This window comes from Cynoglossus semilaevis, chromosome 3 (assembly GCF_000523025.1).
Source record: "Cynoglossus semilaevis isolate Cse_v1.0 chromosome 3, Cse_v1.0, whole genome shotgun sequence".
Classification (NCBI taxonomy): domain Eukaryota; kingdom Metazoa; phylum Chordata; class Actinopteri; order Pleuronectiformes; family Cynoglossidae; genus Cynoglossus; species Cynoglossus semilaevis.
Window position 1 is genome coordinate 3,655,761 of NC_024309.1, and position 16,043 is coordinate 3,671,803.

Here is a 16,043-nt window from a genome sequence, read left to right on the forward strand (position 1 = left end):
TGCTTCATGCAAAAAACAAAAAACAAAAAACTGACACAACAGAGCTCTTAGCTTTCAAAGCGACTTATAACTATTTTCTACTGAAAAGGAACTCCCAAAAAGTCAATCTACGTCAGACAAAATCAAATCTCTGCCTCTATCATCTTTACAGGCCCAGATATTGATCAGCTGTCGTCACTGTGGCCGACTTGATTTCCCAGAAATGACACTGCACGCCTTGGACAGGTTAGGTGCAACCTTCGCCACAACTATAATTAGCTTGCCATCCAGGGGAAAGTTAATATTTTTCAAGCTGAAGTGAAGCTTATTGGTTTCCTGGACAGGCTGTAATAGATCACCCTATGAGGGCAGCGCACACACACAGACAGTAGTGCACATATAAACACAAACACACACACGTACCCCAGGAGGCCTGTGGTCAGACAGACAGTGACACACAAATCTATCCCCATTGCCAACATGAGAGACGGGGCCGACTGGCTGAGCAGCTGCCTGATCAATAGTAATCACTGACCTTGTTTACTAGGCCATCACTAAATCTACAACTTTGAAAAACAAATTTTAAGAACGAGCAAACGTGTGTGGGCAACAGCTAGAATTGACCTTTCTGCTTCTTGTTTTGAGAGTTTATTTCTGGAATATTGTAATGCAATCAAAATGTGTGCTGGTGTTTTCAGATCATGAATACTGCTAAATATGCATTTTTTGTAGAAAAATCTAAAGGAGTGACAAACTAAACTGATCAATTGTTTCTTGGGTCACTGATCAGTTGTTACAAATGCCAATCACAGTCCATTTATACCTAGTTTATATGTATTGAATGAACAGTTACTGCCTGTTTTTGCAAATAGTGTTTTCAATGCGTGACACTGACATGATGTCACAGCACTTTCCTGGCAGCCAAATGTTGCTGTTTTCCCTTCATCAGGTTTGGTGAAGTCAACAGTGTGTAATTGTAGACTGTGAGCATGCTATGCTTTGAAACAGCAAGTAGCTGCAGCGCAGCACTTGCTGTGGGAAAACTTTAAAAGGCTTTAAATACCATCTCAATGCCTGGCATGCATTTAGACTCCGTGTTACTAACAAATTTGTCACTAATAAAAACATATATATATATCTTTCTGTTGATGAACAGTGCTTTTGTCTAATCATGATTAATTGCATTCATAATTTAATAAATGATTAATTGTGATTAATTCACTGCTGCTCTGTGATTAATGAGGTTAAATATTTGAATCTGTTGACAGTCCAACTTTCTGTACCGCCAACTTGGTGAAGAGTAGCAGTCCATTCAAATGGCTGAGGAGCTCAATTTAACTGTGTATTTAAATGCTCCTTTAATTAGCTCCACCATTTTGTTTTGTGTGTTTGTGTGTGAAGGGAATGTGTGTCGGAATTCTTTTTTTAGGGAGAGGAGTAAGATTAAGTTAACAACCTTCAAATTATACTGTTTAGAAGCACATTTCAAACATAAATGCTATAAGATCAGTACAAAAAAGAAAAAGAAAAAAGAATGAAACAAGGGGTGTTATGTGTGGTGTAGTTACACTAACTAAACCAGAATTAAAATTGACTTTACTGCAGAAGAGTGCCCTTATATTGATGAATAAAAAGCTTGGTGGGTGTCCGATACCACGGGTGTAGAGTTCCTAGAGCTAAAAATAAAGCAGCATTTGTCCTTTTTATCAACTTTTAGCTTCTGTGGCAAAGACAGAAGAAATATTTTCAATAACCTTTACCAAATCATAAATTACAGTCAGGTATTTGTGGAAACAAATATCACATTAGTTAGCTAAAATTAATATTTATACACTAGCACATAAATAGTTAATTGGACTTGAGAGTGAGTGATTATACATGTTATACCGAAATAAAAAATCCAGCCCCTCCGCTGCTACAGCTCCCCCTGTTATGTATACACTTTCCCCACCATCATGTATCAAGTGTTTCATTTAAAATAAATGAAAATAAAAGCAGACAGCAGGGACCGAGGGAGCTGGCAGCACCGCCACCACAACAACAACAAATAAATGTTTGCTGATAAATAAAACATATTCAATCAAAGCATAAACGCTAATGAAAAGAGAACCGCGCAAACACTGAGTGGAGTGTGTGAGCCCTGACACGGTGTGTTTGAGAAAGAGAGAGAGAGAGTGAGAGAGAGGTGTTAATTGCTGTGCTAATTAGGTCCTGATTGCATTGCTCTTGTTTTGCACTTGCAGGTGATTAAAATTTCAACAGAGCACATTATTTGGCACTGTTAACAGGTGCCAAGCTCAGCATACGACAGGGCCATGAAAACAGACGAGCGCACACACACAAACACGTACAAACACGATCAAACAGACATACGTTGGTGAACACACTGACTATAAATGGTTGATAAAAGCTAACACTTCTACTGAAAAACACCTAACAACACAACACAAAGCCATTAACATTAGTCTCCATTCTTTAACAGAAAGTAATAATCTTTTGAAATAATCTTTTGACTTAAAAAAGTCAAAAGATTTTCTTATGAACCAAAGGAGGGCGGGGGCCCAGCAGAGAACGTTTGGGAACCACTGCCTTAATCAGAGGTCAACAGACCCCACCCCTTTCTGACGTGACTCATTTTCACCAGGGCTAGGAGTTGGGGTTTAGGTGGATTTCAACTCTAGATCTCCACAGAAGAGTGACAGTACCACCACAGCTAATGTAAACTAACACAACGCTATAAACAACGCTATTATAAATGTGTATAATTATATCTCCAAACATGTTCGGAGATATAATTGAAAACATATGAATGAAAACAAACCCTTCACTGTGACTAAACATTATGGACCTTGAAGAATTAGAAGTGTCCCTGTCTGCTGCTCTCTCCTGGACCTGCTCATACATAATGAGTGACTTTAAAAACAGACACTGCTCTCACTTGTTGGTCAATAGTATCTATAAATACGAGTGCCTGCTCTGTAAATTAAGTGTCCGAGTCAACTGTCATAAATAAAAACCCTTAAAGTGGAGCTTAGGCGTAGACACTGTGCACCACGATGGGGTAGCAATGAATATGAAAACACTTCAAATACTGCTGATGTTAAGATAGATGCTGGTTAGTGAGCAGTCTACGCTGTCAGCACAGTGGGGAGCAGGATGAAACTGATCAGCCAATCACCAACTGGCTGGCTGACAAGTCTGAGAAACAATTGCTGCCGGGACGCCACTGACAGCACTGTCTTCACTGAGGCTGGGGTGTGGGTGTGTGTGTGTGTGCGTGGGTGGGCCCATCTTCTTCTGTTGGACTAGTGCCTGGGAAAATCTGCATCTGTTTCTTCAGCGGGATCTGCAGAAGTGTTGTCACAGTGACAGGCTCGTGTCTTCATCCTTTTTTTTAATCTATCTATCTATCTATCTATCTATCTGTCTATCGATCTATCTATCTATCTATCTATCTATCATCTGTCTGTCTGCATATCAGCTGCACATCATAAAGGCAGCAGAATGACAATGAGCGCCCAGTCACACACACACACACACACACACACATGCACACATAGACAGACATGCTGTGAGGTAGACAGTGACATTTGTTTGTTCTAAAGGACTTAGCCTAAAGCTCAAACCTCCACCACTGGTGACAGAAGAGTTACTCACGCTAGAAACTCACCAGGAGGCACAAATATGGAAACTTCACAGGCATTTTTTCTGTAAGTCATCATATATCAATGCGTGCGACGTCCTTCACAAGTCAACCTTTAGAATTAAATAATGTCAGAGAAGACAGTGAATATTGATTGCTGCATAAACCACTGTTACTCATGCATTTCATTTCAAGACATTGTGGACTGAGCACCACATAAACTTCATGAATTCACTGTACAGCAGTGTAGGTGTTAAATGTACAGCATTGATAATCGGTCCTACTGTAATCACTTAACGAGCAGTTGAGTGATCTTTCAGACAAATGCTTTAATACTAGTGTGTTTTATTCTTCCCTAATTACAAATGCATGTTTTTAGGCATCAGGTCATTGGCTATCTTCACACTGCAGGCTAAAAAAACTGGCCCAGACCCATTTGTTTGTACATATGTCCACCCCATTGCATGTTTTTTAGGCATCAGGTCATTGCTATCTTCTATGTGAACCATATCTGATTCAGAAACCATGTCCACCCCAAATATAGTCCTAAATCAGATAGCTCTGTCAGGTTTCACTATTGACATGGCTGAAAACAGGCAGTACTGGAGATACTCTTTCTCTTGCAGGTAGTTTATTTGAAAGTGCAAAGTCAAAACAACAACAACTCACTTCTTCACAAGACCAGGGACAAGGCATAAACCAGCTGAGGCATGAACTACTAAGTACAAACTAGGAACTTGACGCATACACTGAGCTGAGCACAGAACACACAACGAACAGATACAATGACCCCACTGAGACAGAGTAAGGGCAAGAGGTACAAAGGACACCAAGTGACACGAGTGAGACTAATCACAGAGACACAGGTGAAGGTGATGACACTGATTACCCCACACAGCAGACAGCAGGAACCAGGAACAGAGACCTGACAATGGCATGCTGTAACGGTCATCGCAATTTTCAATGAGCACTGTGTCTTGACCTGGACATAAAGGGAAATAAAGACATTTTGAAGTGTCACATGTGTTTCAGTATAAAACACTTCAACAGTGTAACTGCACTTAAGTCCTACACTTTCTGGTACAAGGCCACTCAGCTGTATATTTACATAGCTCATGTAAATATATACAATATATGTCACATGTTTACATGTTTTATGTAAAAAAAATATTTTTGATTATATTTCTTAAATAAATGCTTGGTTTCTTTATACCAAATATAAAAACTAGTGTTTATCACAGAAACATGGTAATAGGAAAGTGTCCAACTGCTGTTCCAGACAACCTTGTCTCCATGCATTCATTTGTTCTCTTCACAAATCCAATGAGCAAATTGATCTGCCATCATCAGACTCCCTCCCCATCTCCACCTTTAACTTCCTTAACTGCTGTAACTGCTTTTTAACCGACAGTGTCTCCAAGTCATGACAGACAGCAAAGACACACACACACACGCACACACACACACACACACACAGAGCCTGAGGTCTTGCGCAGCTGCTTTGTCTTCTATAGAGGCTGCAGTACTGGACCAGGACACCTGTCATTCTCCCACGACACAGACACACACACACACACACAAAGGCAGGGAGTGCGTCATTTCTAATTTCATGCCAATAAAAGGCGCAGTGGCTCATGAGAAATACATTTAGATGCGTGCAAGGAAAATAAGTGTTAATTATCAAGCAGTTAATTAAGTAAAAACAGTGATGCTGAACATTTGTCCTTTCATACATATATATACATATTTATATAAAATATATATTGTAACAGCTAAATTATTCAATTAGTAATCATCCCGTAATATAAAGGTCAACTGCACTTACTTCCCATCAATAAATCTGTAAATCTCACAATAATAATAAAACCTTAGCCATAAAACAAGCAACTAAACAGCGTCTACTTGATTCTGGCTCGGTCAGTGGCGTGTGCTTCCCATGTTTCCACAGAAAAAAAAAGTGAAATAAGAAAAAGCCAAAGGAACTTTTAAGCACTGATAAAGATCAATGGCTCTGTTGAAGATATAAATTTATAGCTCCTAGTTTGTATTGATTTGGCTCCAGTGCTGTTGGCTCTCAGGATGTCAGATGGAGGCAGCTGAGGAGTTCAGCACAGGGAGAAATAATAAATAAAATATAGATTGATTTTGTTGTTTTAGTTTATCAATAGTTTTGATAAAAGATCCTTTTTTTGCCAAATATATGTTTCTACAGGAAACATGGAATGAGGAGACGTCAGAAATGATGAAATAAGAGATTGGCGGCTTTTTGTACATGTATTTTTCAAATTATATTGATATTTCTATACTTTACCGTTTTGAATTAGCAGGTAATGGGAACCTGTCACTAACTGAACTCTACACTCTGCCATTGTCTCCTTATGACTCTTTGGATTAACGTGGGGGTTTTTATCTGCAATTGGATAATTTAATTATAGGCAATTATGCAGCCATTTAGTAACACAGCAGATCCAGAACTGTGGACCAATGCCTTCACCCCGATACAGTCAGAACGGAGAACGGCATCCTCTCAAAGTAAACACCAATGCTGAGGAAATCACCACCACCACCTGCACTTCTTATTTTCAGATCAACTTCTAAAAGACTAAGCCTATCATTATCCAGCATTTGATATTTAGTTGTTTTTTTTTTTGTTTTTTTGATGATGTAGGTTGAATTTCTCCTAATAGGGGTTGAATAATACTAGGACGATTTACGAGTGCTTTTTATCCCCCAGTTGCCACACAGATTCCGGTTTCATCCCACCAGTAGTTTTCGTAGGTATCATTTCTCTTGACTGGAAAAGGCCCCTGTTGACTTGTCAGACTCATCGCTCAAGGTGTGCACTGGGTTTCAGTAGGGCCCGTGCTGACACATTCATAAATATGACACCTTGTTTTGTCCTTCTGGCGTCTTTTTGGTTGGCGATGGCCTTTGAATTGGAAACAGGTAAGCTAATAGGCCTGCGTCTGATGCATGGGAACGAGGGCTTTGGGAGAAGGCAGGTTGGCCCCGGGCGACACATGACAGGCAGATAATGACTGTATAGCTGTCGAGTCAAGGATACCTGTCTGCCGGTAAATACAGATTTGCCTTCTTGACATCATTTTTCCACCTCCTGGAAAATCAACTGAATGTGGCTTTCAGACTGTTTCAGACTAGCTTTCAGACACACACACACATACACAATCACGAGTGCACGCCGAAACAGGAACAAAGGCGCAATAAATGTATGCGGTTATAATTGTGATTTTCTGCACCATCCAACGTTCCCACGTAATGCCGTATATTTTGGAATGCTTGGACAGATTTAATATGATTCTATTGTAGTCAGGCATGAAAGATAGAGAAAATGTGTGTGCACGTTTTGCATGTACGTGTATGTGTGTGTGTGTCCATGCGTGAGCCTGTGACTGGCAGGCCGGCTGAGGCCTGTGTATTGCACGTCGCCTGGGGGAATGCAGGTGAAAGCAATCTTGGGCCATGAAAGCCGACGAGATGCGCCTTTCTGCACCCACAGAGCTGGCGAGCTGATTTCTTTTTGATAGGTTCAAGCCCTGACACCGGCACCCCCCACCTTCAGTCAACCCCACATCACCGTAAAGTAAGGCCACGGCGGCGGTTGTTCACAACTCAGCCATCTATTCATTAGTGACTGGTAATATTTCCGCTGTGTTATCATTCAAGTCCCTGAATCGTCTTCTTTCCAACCCAGCCTTGCTTGTTTACACTCACAAACATGCGAGATACATTTATTTTGCTCATCTCTCAACTCTCCCTGTTGCCCATTTTAGCCACAGTGCAGAGCAGAAACATAGAAACACCTCATTTGTTCACTATTCGGTTATATTCCCTGAGCGTAGAATCATTAGCAGCTAATCATTTTGCGTTTTAATGGAGAGGTATTTATGGCTCGATGTGTGTGCTGGGACGAAGCTTGCGTTAGGCTCATAATAAACCAACATGTTCTTCCTGCCTTCATGCATGCAGCCCTCACTGTTACCCAGTCAGAGAGTGGGAAAAATTTCAAAGTTTGTAAAAACACGACAAAATATCTTTTATTGATACCTTGAAGGTTCTGAGGTAAATTGGTCCTGATCTGCTCGCCGGGTTCTAAGTAAAGCTTGTGGTGAATGATAATTGTTTAAGTCAATTCATTTGTGTCATCTGTGATGTCACAATCTTTGACTCCTTGAGAAGTTCCTCGTTCATTTTGCTGATTATTTTTAATTAAATGATAAAGAAAATATCACTTACATCCACGTTCCTTCTGGGTAAAGAGAACTTAACGCTTATGACAGTTTGTTAGCAAACAACAGCCACTAAGTGGGACCAAATACGATAATCTGAATGCTGCGAAGGACAGGAAGTATAGCTTTAAAGTTTTTTTTTCTTTTTCATTTTAAAGTAATATACTGTAATTATTCTGTAAATTCACACTACTTTTCACACTACTTATTACAAAGCTAGATAGCCTACAAATATGTTGTTCGGGGTCTTGTGGATTACCTTTGAGATTGTACTCCTTCCTTGTGGTCTCCAATTTTAACATGTCCCAAAGGTGTACAGTTGAGGCCGTTAGATTCACTGTCATAATTCTCAAACCAGTTTGAAAAGATTTATGGCTTTGTTTTGGACATGAATGTGGGTTGTTAACCACAAAAGAAAAGTTGAATATGATCAGCACTATGCGGGATGGCAAATAAAATGATGGATGAGTGTAAGAGACAAAACAATAATTAGAAAAATGTGAAAAGCCAAATCCTGAAGTCCTCACTTTTGACAAAAAGAAAGTCATAAAAGTCATATTTCATATAGAAAGAAATGTAGCCATTTTTTGAGAAAAACTGAATAAGTTTGGTGGAGCCAAGTGAAAAAAAAAAAAAGATTTTCCTACCAGCAAAACATTAAGAACCATTTATCAACAAACTTGAGTTTCTCCTGTATTTAAATGTTGCGCTCAGGTGGTGCCGTTTTTGAAACCTGAAGTCTGTGGATTGGAGAATTGGCTTTTGTATTTTTTGTAAACAGCAATTAGATCCACTCTAATTTTGAGAGAAAATAGACAAAAAGGTGGAGCTAATTCTAGACTTCTGACAATGCACACGGCCACCAGCACCTGCACCTAAAAATGACAAAAACTAGATCAGAAAGACAGTTACGGTCCTGTCTTTAAAATAATTCACTGTGTGTTTTACTATGGTTGTCTCTGCCCACTGCCTGCAGCACTCCCTCAGTGACAGCTGTCATCGTCTGACTGACAGCCACTGCCGCCTCCCAATACAGCTTTTTTTGTGTTTGGACATCTTATTACATATGACGTTTATCTTAGATGGACCATCAGAATGATACAATGTTGACATTTCTGAATAGATGGCCAAAGGAGCCAGTGTTGCAGGAGCTCATGCCAAAGAGCAGGAAATATACAATTAACTGTTAGCTTAAAAAATGCATGGTATAATATATGAAACGCATTATTGGCTGTGACTGCAGTGTATATGCGTGCATATTTTACACAGCACATCTGTGTGTTGCATAAGCTCCATTAACGCTCCATGCATAACTTTAATAATTGTTTTCCTGAATGCCTCCATACGTGGTTTTTAACTCTGTGACATGTTAAACCACCAGCAGCATTACAGCATTTAGCATGTAATTTGTCACCTATTGTATCTTTCTGCAGTCAATCCCAGGCAGTGACCAATCACATTTAACCAGCCACAATTTTTAAATCTAATTTTGTTTTCATCCACCAGAGTTTATAAAATGTATCCAATTCTAAAGGAAAAGAAAAGTCTTATGGTCTTGTCCACAAGTACTAAAAAAGTAAAATTGTTCTGTCTTTCTGTTACGTCACAGCAGAGGAGCCTGCATCCTGGCCCCCTAGCTAAAATGTAAATGTGTGTTAGTGCCAGCCGTGGACACTGTAGGGAAGCTCAGCAATTACACTGGTGAGATAAAGTAGCAGACCTAAGCCTTGCCTGGTGAAATGACATACCCCCCTACCTTCCTCTTCCTGTACAATCGTCATAATATTGTGTTTCTATCCTGGGCCTGTAACCTTTGATTAAATTAGTCCAGCATTGCCTGGGTCCTTTTGTAAACTGTAGGCAGTGGAGAGCTACTTAACGGACCCTGTCCCTCGGAGGAAAGAAACTGCTTGAGCTTACAAGTGTTCAGCCGCAGAAATATCAAAATCCTCTGACTTAAATCTCTCTCCTTCCATCCCTCCGTTTCCTCCTCCATTCTTCCTTGTTCTCTTTTCATTTACACTCCCTTGCCCTCTCTCTCCTTGTCTCTGCTGAAGTGCCAGCTCTCCCCGTGCATGTGTTTGTATGAGTGTACGCCTGTAAGTCAATCTATCACGCTCTGTCACTCTCCAGGTGAGGCACACATTATGAGATGTCAGAGAAAGAACAGCAAAATGACATTTTGCTGTTGTTATTTTTCAAGTCTGTGCGAACTATCGGAGCTGTGGACTGAATGAAGGCATACATCAACACATCAAAATTGCATTTCGTTCGAGGAGGTGGGGATTAATGTGGGGAGAAGGCAAGAGACATGGCATTGGTCAAACGTCAATCAGTCGCAGGCCTCGGTTAAATGAAATGGCACTTCTCGTTCACACTGTGTTATTTACTGTAGAGTGGCAAACTTTTCCTCGGGGCCCTGTATTTTCTTCCGTGACACGTGTGACACTAGTTTGTGGTTCTCTACTGGAAACTTTAATGAATTCTATTATATTATGTGACTTCTCAGAAAAGTTATTATTTAACGTGTTATCTTTCTGTTTAAAAAAAAAAATCTGACCTATTTGAACAAATGTAATGTAAAAGCACTTGAAGGCATCACAGCCCAGTGATGTGCTTGACTCTGTAGCTTCGAGGATTAGCAACTGTATAGCAGGACAGTCCTTGCTTTTTCTTTCTTAGAAACTGGGCCTAATAGAAATGTGGTGAAAAAAATGAAATGAAAACATACTTTGTGTGGGGGGTGTAATTTGTAATTAATAAAAAAGTGAAAAAACACCCTATTAATGTGAACAATGAAAAGCTAAAATCAGTGTCGACCGGTTTTGGTCTGGAGATAACATTGTGAAGTCGTCTATGGATCACTCAATCACCGAGGAATTAGTCTCTATCAACACTGATACGTTGGTATGAATCTATGTTGTGATTGGACGGAAAACTGCCTTTGAAAGCGACCAGTCATGCAGGTAATTATAATGTTCTGTCATAGCTGCTGCTCTTCCTCATGCATCTACTGTACATGAAGCACAGACAGGTGAGTTCACATGGAGGAGCTCTGTGTTTGTCTAGGAGCGGATATGTCACAGTTTGTTTCCCCAAACCGCAAAGAATACATTTGAATAACAACATCTAAAGTTAAACACAGAGCAAACACTGAGAGCGGTGGTGTCGCCACACCCAAGCCTAACATACAGGTACAAATAAAATATACATATAATAGTATAGATGTTGTTATGCTGTTTTTCATTTCATTGATTCTGAGGCCAAATGTTCAGTAACAGTGATTGATACTAAAGTAAGGGAGCGTCAAGGTAAAACTTTTAGTCCAAAAGATCTTCAACCTTTAATCAAACATCTGTCGGTCTGAACTGACGCCTCTAGTCTACCATAAAACAATGACCCTCGTAAGATAAATAACTTACATAATACAATAAAAATCATCAGACAAATATCTTGTATTCTCATCTTTTCATTATTTACAGACAATCCCTTAGATCGTCCTGCTTTGATAACATTTAAAGTTTTGTCTTAGTGAATGCCAAGAAAGCACCTGGAAAACCAAAATATAAATTTAAGAGGCAGAAATAAACTGTGGATGAGTGTGTGCAAATTTGGAAAGGGTTGAAAATATTCTGGATTATTCTAATCAAGACTAAAATAAAATGTATCAACTGGATGGACAGCCAGCCTTTCTAACTGAGAGTTGTCCTACAGCTGTCACCGTCTCTGTTCCTACAGTTTTAGATAAATATACTCTATTGATCCCAAGCTGGGAAATGACATATGTTGAGGACTGGAGTGGTCAAAAGCGAGTTTCGACAAGATCTCCCTATTGGCTCTTCTGCATGCAAACAGGGTGTGGTTGTTTGTTCAACTGTAATCGCTTGTGTCTATTTGATTCCACCTGTGAATATATGACATACGACATTGCAAACTCAAACAGCTTGAGCAAATAACAGTGTTGTAGACACCGGGTCAAACTGCACTGGTACATGGTTAATTAAATCACCAGACTGACAGACGACGGTTAACTGATTTGTTGGTATAACCGTGTAGATTTTGGCCACTATCAAGTTGTTAATTGACATGCTACGGCTAAATATAGCTCGCTGACTGTACCTGTGTCACATCAGAGCTGTACTCAGACGTGACTTCAGATTGAGCCGGCATTTCAATGGCCTGTCTGTGTGTTTGTGCACAAAGGACCTGGTGGAGTGAGATGGAGTGCCACCAGCGTTCAGCTCCCAAATGGGAGGTCTGTGCACCTGGGCACATGCAGCCACTCACACACACACTCACATACACACTGCTCACACATCATTTCACGTCAGTGGGCATTTGACTGCAGACATGGGATATCACAACATGACAAGGTGGAGCAGGCTTTTTCTGCAAGGTGACATAACAGCACGTAAGCTGTTATGTACGTGCGAGTGTGTGCTCTGTGTCCGCGCGCATCTGTGTCTGTTTACGTGCCCACACATTTCACACATGTCAACGCACAAAATCCACATGGGAGGTCACCGAGAGCTGCAGCAGCTGTGGAATAAGTTATTCAAATGGTAAACGACAGAGTGTGTGTGCGTGTGTGCCACGGTGTTAATATGTGTGTGTGTGTGTGTTATCATCTCTGCTTGTAGGAATAAACAGCATTGATGTGTCTCTGCGGGGAGCTCATAGAGAATCACTTACCTCATTGCATTTACTGTAGCACGGCAATGTTCCTCGCTGCACAGCATAAGAGCTGGCGAGGAAACAATGAATGGATTCAGACTGCTGTTTAACAGAATAATCAGTAAACACAGGAAAGACGTGGAAGACTCCAACGGCTGCTCTCCAACCTGCACTGTATCATGGACACTGTATCAAACTACATCTGTTACTGTCTGATGGGTATTTCATTTTGAACGTTGAAGTGTGTAATTCTGATTCGATTCAACCCCCGATTATTGTCACTGTCCAATATTCTCTGTTTTAAAACTCAAAAAAAAAAAAAAATAGCTGAAGTGACATTCAAATATTTGTATATTTATTATTCCTATTCTCCCACTTTAAGAAAATCTTTAAGGTTTTCCCGCTCATGCAAACATACTGAGTTCACATCTGATTGGTCTGTTCCCTATGTGTTTGAGTGGGCCTGTGTGTGTGCCAATGGCTTTCCAAGTCTCACGTGTGTATGTATGTGTGTGTGCTTGGCTTTCTAGCCTGTGTCTAGCCTTTGCGGCATGGGCCAGGGCTCCGCGGCTGCCCCGGGGCTACCATTGTCCCCGGTCTCCACAGCCCAGTGGCCACAGATGTTCTCCCTTTGATAGCGTTTTCCTCACACATATTTCCTACTCTTCTAGATGAGTGGGTGGCCAAGCGGGGTGCCCTGTTGTGTGCCACTCTCACACGCCATTTGCCGCCTGGTGCCTACACGTGACAATGAAAGGCAAGGGAAAAGGGAAGCCACCTCGGCTATAGTTTTAATCCCAGCACCATACATAATGGAACAGAAGTAGCCCCAAGTGAAGAAAGAATCTTTGCATGAGGAGGATAGACAGAAAGCAGAAGCACACTGAGAAGATGTTTGAAAAACCTTGAGGAAAAAAGGAAAAGTCTTTGGGAGCCAAATGACATCTCTCCACGATTGTGCCTTCATGTTATGTGTATGTACATGTGTGCAGTGCATGAAATACCTACTAAGAGTCTGATCTGGGGGCTTAATGTGCAAAACATGTTTTAACAACAGATAAACGTTGGAAGACCTTGGCAACACAGCTGAAGAAGGAGGTAGGTGAACGTTACACTCAGTTTTTTAGGTGCAAATTTACACAAAGGAACTGCAAACTAAGATCATTTTACAAATATATATACTGTATGTATGGCCCACATTATTATGATTATTTTGAAAATAGCCAAACATTTACTCTGAGAAAGCTTTACATTTACATCATCTCTATAGAGCAGTTTTTTTTAGCAGATACTAAAACTGTTTGTCTTAGGTGTTTCAGTTTTCTATTTGCATTATTTGCATTTATAAATACTGCATGAGACATTCAGGTACTGGCTGTATACAATAGGAGGAGTCACACAGTCAGTCAGCAGACTCAGGAGTTCAGTGGTGGCACACAGTAATCCTGTCACTGGTCATTTCTTTTGTCAGCGTGTGACAGAGCTGCTCCAAACATGCTACACCAGTTTACTTATGTAACAGTGTCCATTAACTTGTCACTTTTCAAATTAAATTGCATTCCAGAGCGCGTCTCCGAAGCAAAGACGGCATAGTTAACCGTGTGGCCGAGCGTGATCTTTGATATTTAAAAAAACCTTTTTAAAAAATATGCAAAGGTGAAAAGAATGTCAGGAATTATTCTGTAAAGAATTTGTACTGTTGAGTTTCAGCGGCTTCGAGTTGTCACACAGTCAAACCAGCTGTGGGAATCACTTTTGATCAAGTGACAGACTGACAATTGACGAATGAACGTGCGTTCCATAAAATGAGATGGTTGCAGGAGAACCAGTTTGGGGTTTTCTTTAGAAGTGAGAATTACAAATGCATGTAGGTAAAAAAAAAAAAAAAAAGAAAAAAAAGAAAAAGTAGGACGATCAGTGTCGGATAAGAGAACGTCGCCATTTTCTCCTGCTTCAAGACGCAGCACAGTCTTAATCAAAATCCCACACAGGAAGAACACTTGAGTAGCTTAATCAAAGATCAGTCTGCCCGGTATTAATAATAGAGCAGAACAGTGAAATGGAGTTTTACTTATTCAAGACTGCACTTATTTGTCTCATATACCTTAACAGTATTTCAGTCTGTATTTGTGTGTGTGGGTGTATGTGCATCTGTGGGTGCTTTTAGGATTGTGCATTGGGTTAGGTGTATGAATGTGAGAAACTGGATGTTGTTAAGATTTGGACATGCACACATGTATAAATTATGGTTCAAAAAAGAAAAAAAAACTCATTTTTTCTCCTTAAATTATTACCTTCATAAAGGCAGAATAAGGACAGGAAATGTAGATAGGCTGTGACTAGAGGACTAATTTAGACATAAGGATTTGATGCTTATAATCAGGCGTGTGTGCCCGTCCTGGTATACAGCATTTATACTTGTATTATTTAATTAAAAAAAGGTGAAATATATTTAAAAAAAATGTTTTATTGGTGGCTAAAAACTGCTTGCAGGACCTCATTTCCAAAGCAAAAACAAAAGTAAGTAAAAATGCAGTTTAAACTGTATGAGGTTCAGGTTGTGTGTGCATATAAATATATATTTATAATCAAAATGTATTTTCTATTTGTTTACTTTTATTTAACCAGACTAAAAACCCTACTGATTCCTATCTTCCTTGTCCATTATGGTTTCTGTGGGAATATTCTAAAATTAAGTCCTATTAAAAAAGCATGGTGTTGCAATGGCCTGGAAAAGTGTTGTTAGACACAGCATCAATAGAACTCAAGGTTTACAGTCTCTTAAATGCATTACTCACATTTCCCTAATTATCAGTACTGACCGGCGCGCCCCCCCCCCCCCCCCCGCCCCCCGTCTCATTTCTAATTCCTACACCTCACCTGCTCGCACAGAGAACACAACAGAAGACACTTCACGAAATCACACCTGTCTTCCCCAAGGGCAACATAGCTTGGGAAAACATCTGAAGAAGGTTTGACTTTCTCCCCCGTTTGACTCACTCCCTCTCCCCAGCATACTGCACAGGAACAGGAAGGGTTCTGTAGAAAAGGACACTGAGGGGTCAATTCCAGAATGGGATTGTTTTTATGAATGATTTGACATTCAGTGTTGAATGAAAACAGTCCATCAACAGTATTTACCTTTTTCTAGTCTGATTTATGTATACTGCATGTTGTCTGTATTGAATACAAACATTTTCTCATGTGGCTGGTTGTTTAGGAGCAAAACAATTTAGCTTTGTTTTCATGATAAACTTTGAAGCATAGTATACAAATCCGGTTGTGAACTCTAATTCCCCCGTGTCTTTGAAGGTTGTTCTCGATAATACGAGTTACAAGTTTTAAACATGGCTTTATCTCGACGGGCCTATAATTCCTCTTAAACAAAAGCTGGAATTGAGGAACGGAGGGGAAAAAGAAAATCACACATGGTCTTTTAAGGCAGGTCTCATCATGTCACGTCAGATCTTGCAACGCAAGAACAAAACACGCAGGCGTGA

At 40.2% G+C, this 16,043-nt stretch overlaps 1 long non-coding RNA gene across 1 annotated transcript in view; it reads right to left on the minus strand.

The window, feature by feature from the left end:
- LOC112486863 (uncharacterized) overlaps nucleotides 1–5,167 on the minus strand; it is a 35,568-nt gene extending 30,401 nt beyond the window's left edge. The window contains exons 1-2 of the long non-coding RNA XR_003049423.1: nucleotides 4,292–5,167; nucleotides 3,650–3,735 (exon numbers count right to left, since the gene is read on the minus strand). This is a non-coding gene — a long non-coding RNA (uncharacterized LOC112486863). The remainder of the gene's footprint in view (nucleotides 1–3,649; nucleotides 3,736–4,291) is intronic.
- Between the last annotated feature and the right edge of the window lie 10,876 nt (nucleotides 5,168–16,043).